This window comes from Delphinapterus leucas, chromosome 14 (assembly GCF_059928025.1).
Source record: "Delphinapterus leucas isolate spDelLeu-1000000601 "Yukka" chromosome 14, BTC_Dleu_Yukka2, whole genome shotgun sequence".
NCBI lineage: Eukaryota > Metazoa > Chordata > Mammalia > Artiodactyla > Monodontidae > Delphinapterus > Delphinapterus leucas.
In genome coordinates, this window is record NC_143142.1 from 46261450 (window position 1) to 46267533 (window position 6084).

A 6084-nucleotide genomic window follows, 5' to 3' on the forward strand; every position below is an offset into this window, starting at 1 on the left:
GCCACCAGCGAAGCCCCTCCTATTCTCTCTTAAACCCATTTTAATCAGGCTTCCACTCCCATTATTTCTCAGAAATTGGATCCAACTGATGGTCAGTTTCTCATCATTCATATACTGTGACCTATCAGCCTCATTCAATACAGTTTTATCTTTTCTTTGGTATATCTTCCTCACTTGAGTTCCAGTATACCACACTCTCTTTTCTTCTCCTCTTACTATTCACCACTTCACAGATTTCTTTTATTGGCTCTGCTTCTTCTCCTTCAGCTCTCATTGTTGGAATTCCACAAGACTCAGTCCTTGGTTCTCTTCTCTTTTCTTGCTACACTCCATTGATTACATCTTCTTGTCTCATGGCCTTAAAAACCATGCAGATGCCAATGACTACCAAATTTATATCTACAGCCCAAACCTCTTTCCTGAACTCCAAATGTATTTCTCCAAATGCTTATTCAACAGCTCTTCTTAATATCCAGCAGACATCTCAAACTTAACGTCTTCAAACTGATTCCCTCTTTGGCCCCTTCACTCTGCCCCAGACCTACTATAGCCATAGTTTATCCCCATCTCAGTAAATTGCAACTCCACACTTCAAGTCATTTGGACCAAAAATTTTGATATCTTTTACTCCTCTCTTTCTTTCATACCCCATATCCAACCTGTCTACAAATCCCTACTCTACTTTCAAAATTTATCCAGGACAACTTCCTTCCACCTCCACTGCTACAATACTAATACTGGCAACCAAGATCTTTTACCTGGGTTACTGTAATAGCCTTCTAGCTGGTATGACTGTTTCTCTTCTCCCTCTCTGAAGTCTATTTTCCACATTACAATGAGAGGAGTCCTTTGAAAATGGAAGTCAGATCACATCAGTGCTCTCTTTAAAACCTTGCAGTATACAATATTATTAACTACAGTCACCAAGCTGTACATTACATCCCCAGGACTTTAATAACTGGAAGTTTGTACTTTTTGACCCCCTTCACTCATTTCAGAGCTACTATTTTTTACTTTGTATACGTTTTATTGTTTGAATTTTTGTAATAAAAACTAAAAAAGATATTTACAATAAAAACCAACCAACCCTGCAGTACTTTTTCATATAACAGAGTAAAAGTTAAATTCCTTATGATGCTTTTAAGATGGCCCTACATCATCGGTTCCACTCATTATCTCCTCCCCTTCAACTCTATGTAAGGTATTTCTGCTTTAAGATATTTGCCTTGCATATTTCCTCCACCTGAGTTGTTCATCCTCCAGAAATCTGCATGGAGAACTCCCTTTCCACCTTGAATTATGTGCTCAAAAATCATGTGCTCAGTAGGCTTATCCTGATCACCTGTGTAACAGTGGCAAATCCCCACTCTTAAATTTCTCTTCCCCTGGTCTAATTTTTCCACAGCACTTAACACTTTCTTACGTGCCACATAATTTACTTATTATTTTGTTATACTTATCTTCTCCACCCACAAGACTGGAAGCTCCGATAACTCAGGGATTTTTTGGGACTATTTATTTATTTACTCCTGTATCCCAAATGCCTAAAATAGTGCCTAGCAGATGGTAGGAAATGACAACTCTTTGCTGAATGAATAGACATGAAAATAACTACCCTTCCTCAAGCTCTAGCTTTCTAGACTGAATAAATACAGTTCATTACATTAAGCCTACTTTCCAACATGAATAATTTTTTATGATTCTCCTCCATATTTTCTCCATATTCTTAGAAGCTTACATGTTATGTATCCAAATGAAACTCAGCACTACAATAAAGTCTGTATCGTCTGAGAGTAGAAGAATAATCGCAATGAAATTCTCCAAGTACTCTTCCATATTTATCATGGAATTGCTACTTGATTTCTGATATTATTCTAAGAACTAGAAACAAATATTTTCTAGAAGAAGAAACAATAAACCTGAGCTCTTTATTCAATGACAACTATACCTGGCCTCTGATAACCATATGATTTTAATGGTAGATTATTTGTTCACTAGTATAATCTCTCCCTGACCTCCCTATAGATTATTTCTACTGCACTATGAGACCCTATGGCTCTATATACAATAAAACCTAGAGTAGTTATCTACAGCTTCATATACCATTCCACAGTAGTGCCATTTGTGCTTCAGAAGGACACGTGACCCTTTCCTGTGGGCTTTTCTTGTCATCAACAAGAAACATCTAGATTATTCTGGAAGATATACAAGGATCTTATTTGAGTGTAACTATGATCCAGCTGTGTCAAAGAACTGAATATGTCCAAGTTTCAGAGCTAATAAGAGCTAAGAAAATGCAGCCTTGAATCTAGCATGATTTTTACCTTGATGCCACATTAATATCATTATCTATCAAAGTGGCAGGGTGGTAGAGTTTTTTGTTTTGATATTTTTGGTCTATTCATGTGTTGTAGAGTATGATGTCTTGGCAGCAGGATTTGATGATAAATTTCTGTTTACTTGGCCAAAGGTATATACTAGTTTTCCCTGTTAAGATTTTACAAGAGGTCTTCCCAGAGACAGCAGCTGGAGCCCAACTTCTTTTGCCCCATAGTCAGTTAACTCTCTTCACGCTAGAGCCTGGGAGTCAATAGGGCATCCTGGAATGAACAAGGGCTTTATAGCCGCTTGGAATTTGGCTTGAATACCAGATGTGTCACTTCAGCAAACATTTACTGAGTATCCATTTTATGCCAATTCTGGTTTGGATGCTGCGTATAAAATAGTTCAAAAAGAACACAAGTTTCCTGTTCTCATGGAGCTTAAATCCTGCAATTTAAATCTCTTTGGTTAAACCTAGTGGTGTTACTCAGAATTCAACTGAGATAACTTACCAAAATAACTTATGTCAAGTGCTTGGATGATATATGTCACCTTCTGGGGAGAATGGTATCCTCATACCTTACATAGTGATGTCTAATGACTGTTCAAAGCATTGCCAGTCTAGTGTTCACTCTTTGCGAATGTTATGAAAGGCCATGTGGACAGAATAAAGTATTGACCTTTATGACATCAGCTTCAAAGATTAGGGGCTTACAGACAGAGGTGGTTTGCCTGAAAAAGGAAAAACCTCATTATTAAATTGTTATTAATGAATTTGTTTAAACAATTTTTTAACAAGTTAAGTGTCTAGCACACATCATCTCCTGGGGTTAACTTTCTTCTGAATCGTTCTTTTGTGTAATGTATAGAGCACTTGAAAGAGAGGAAGCCTGGTATTCTCTCAAATTTTAGGGAGAAAATGAGTCAGTTATTTCACTTCTCTGGCTCTGCTTCTTCTAGAAGATGAGAGAGTAGGACTTGATCTAATGACGTCAAAGTTCCTTACAGTTGCAAGATTTCCTGGCTCTAGTTTAATTGTCCAAAATTTATGCTTTTTATTTTATTTTTTAACATATTTATTGGAGTATATTGCTTTACAATGGTGCGTTAGCTTCTGCTGTATAACAAAGTGAATCAGCTATACATATACATATATCCCCATATCCCCTCCCTCTTGCGTCTGCCTCCCACCCTCCCTTCTAGGTGGTCACAGAGCACTGAGCTGATCTCCCTGTGCTTTGCAGCTGCTTCCCACTAGCTATCTATTTTATATTTGGTAGTGTATATATGTCAACGCTACTCTCTCACTTCATCCCAGCTTACACGTCCCCCTCCCAGTGTCCTCAAGTCCATTCTCTATGTCTGCATCTTTATTCCTGTCCTGCCCCTAGGTTCTTCAGAACCATTTCTTTTTTTTTTTTTTTAGATTCCATATATATGTGTTAGTATACGATATTTGTTTTTCTCTTTCTGACTTACTTCACTCTGTATGACAGACTCTAGGTCCATCCACCTCACTACAAATAACTCAATTTCGTTTCTTTTTATGGCTGAGTAATATTCCATTGTACATATGTGCCATGTCTTCTTTATCCATTCATCTGTTGATGGACACTTAGGTTGCTTCCATGTCCTGACGATTGTAAATAGAGCTGCAGTGAACATTGTGGTACATGACTCTTTGAATTATGGCAAAACTTATGCTTTTTAAGCTGCAAAAGATAGTCTATATTTGAAATGCTATGTTCTTCATAAGAAATGTTCATCCACATATTTTATAATCTTCCAGATTGAGATTATGTTTTTAAACTTTACCACTTCTAAATAAGTAAACAAAATTTTAAAGGGTTCCTAGTTTCCTCTTGTCTTAATTTCTTCCATCCCGTGTATCTATGTACATACGTGTGAGTGTGTATATATGTGTATGGCAGCAAGTGTAGGGTCAGCTGGAGCATTTTAAGGGAAATTTGTATGGCAAAAGCACAAGTCCTGAAAGCAAACTTTCTTCCTGTTCAAGCTGTGATCCCAAGGAAAATTTCTGTCTCCTCGTTACTGGCTGCCAATCTACAATCTATCAGATTCCTGACTGTAATCTCCACCTTGAATTCCTAAACCTAATAGGTAGGAAACCTTTGGTTATGATACTCAAATTAGCTTAATGCAAATTTCTTGGCTCATATAATACTAAAAAATCTAGGGGTTGATTTTACTTGGATCCAGGGACTCCAGTGACACCATCAATACTTGGTCAACCCCTTCTCTTCAGACCCTGCTCTTGTGAGTTGACAGTCTAGTACGGAAGCAGACAGATTAACAGGAAATTACATAGCAGAATGTGATAGGTACAGGCATGTCTCATTTTATTGCACTTCACTATTATACTTCGCAGATACTGCATTTTCTACACAGTTGCGGTTTTTGGCAACCCCGAGTCAAACAAGCATATGGGCGCCATTTTTCCAACAGCATTTTCTCACTCCATGTCTCTGTGTCACATTTGGTCATTTTCACAATATTTCAAGCTTTTTCATTACTATTATTTTATTTGTTACTGTGATCTGTGTTGAGTGATCTTTGATGTTACTATCGTAATTGTTTTAGGGCACCATGAACCACGCCCATATAAGATGACAAACTTAATTGATAAAAGTTGTGTGTGGTTTGACTGCTCTACCAACTGCCGTTTTCTCTTTCTGTCCCTCTCCTTAGGCCTCCCTATTCCCCAAGACACAACAATATTGAAATTAGACCAGTTAATAACCCTACAATGGCCTCTAACTCTTCAAGTTAAAGGAAGAGTCTCATGTCTCTCACTTTAAGTCAAAAGCTAGAAATAAGCTTAGTGAGGAAGGCGTGTCAAATCAAAAGCTGAGATAGGCCAAAAGCTAAGGCTTCTTGCCCCAGTTAGCCAAGCTGTGAATGCAAAGGAAAAGTTCTTGAAGGAAATTAAAAGTGCCAGTCCAGTGAACACACAAATGATAAGAAAGTGAAAAAGGCTTGTTGCTAATACAAAGAAAATTTAAGTGGCCTGGCTAGAAGATCAAACCAGTCATAACATTCCCTTAAGTCAAAGCCTGATCCAGAGCAAAGCCCTAACTCTCCTCAGTTCTATGAAGGCTGAGAAAGGTAAGGAAGCTGCAGAAGAAAAATATGAAGCTAACAGAAGTTGGTTCTTGAAGTTTAAGGAAAGTTTACTTGAAGTTTAAGGAAAGTAACCTTCTCCATAACATCAAAGTACAAGGTGAAGAAGCAAGTGCTGATGTAGAACCTGCAGCAAGTTATCCAGAAGATCTAGCTAAGATAATGAATGAAGGTGGCTACACTAAACAACAGATTTTTAATGTAGATGAAACAGACTTATATTGGAAGAAGATGCCATTTAGGACTTTCAGAGCTAGAGAGGAGATGTCAATGCCTGGCTTCCAAGCTTCAAAGGGCAGAGTGACTGTCTTGTTAGGAGCTAAAGCAGTTGGTGACTTGAAGTTGAAGCCAATGCTCATTTACCATTCTGAAAATCTTAGGGCCTTTAAAAATTATGCTAAATTCTCTCTGCCTGTGCTCTATAATGCAACAACAAAGCCTGAATGACAGCACATCTGTTTACAACACTTTACTGAATATGATAAGCCCACTGTTGAGAACTACTGCTCAGAAAAAAGGATTCCTCTCAACATATTACTGCTCACTGACGATGCACCTGATCACTTAAGAGCTCAGATGGAGATGTGACATGAGATTAAGTTGTTCTCATGCCTACTAAAA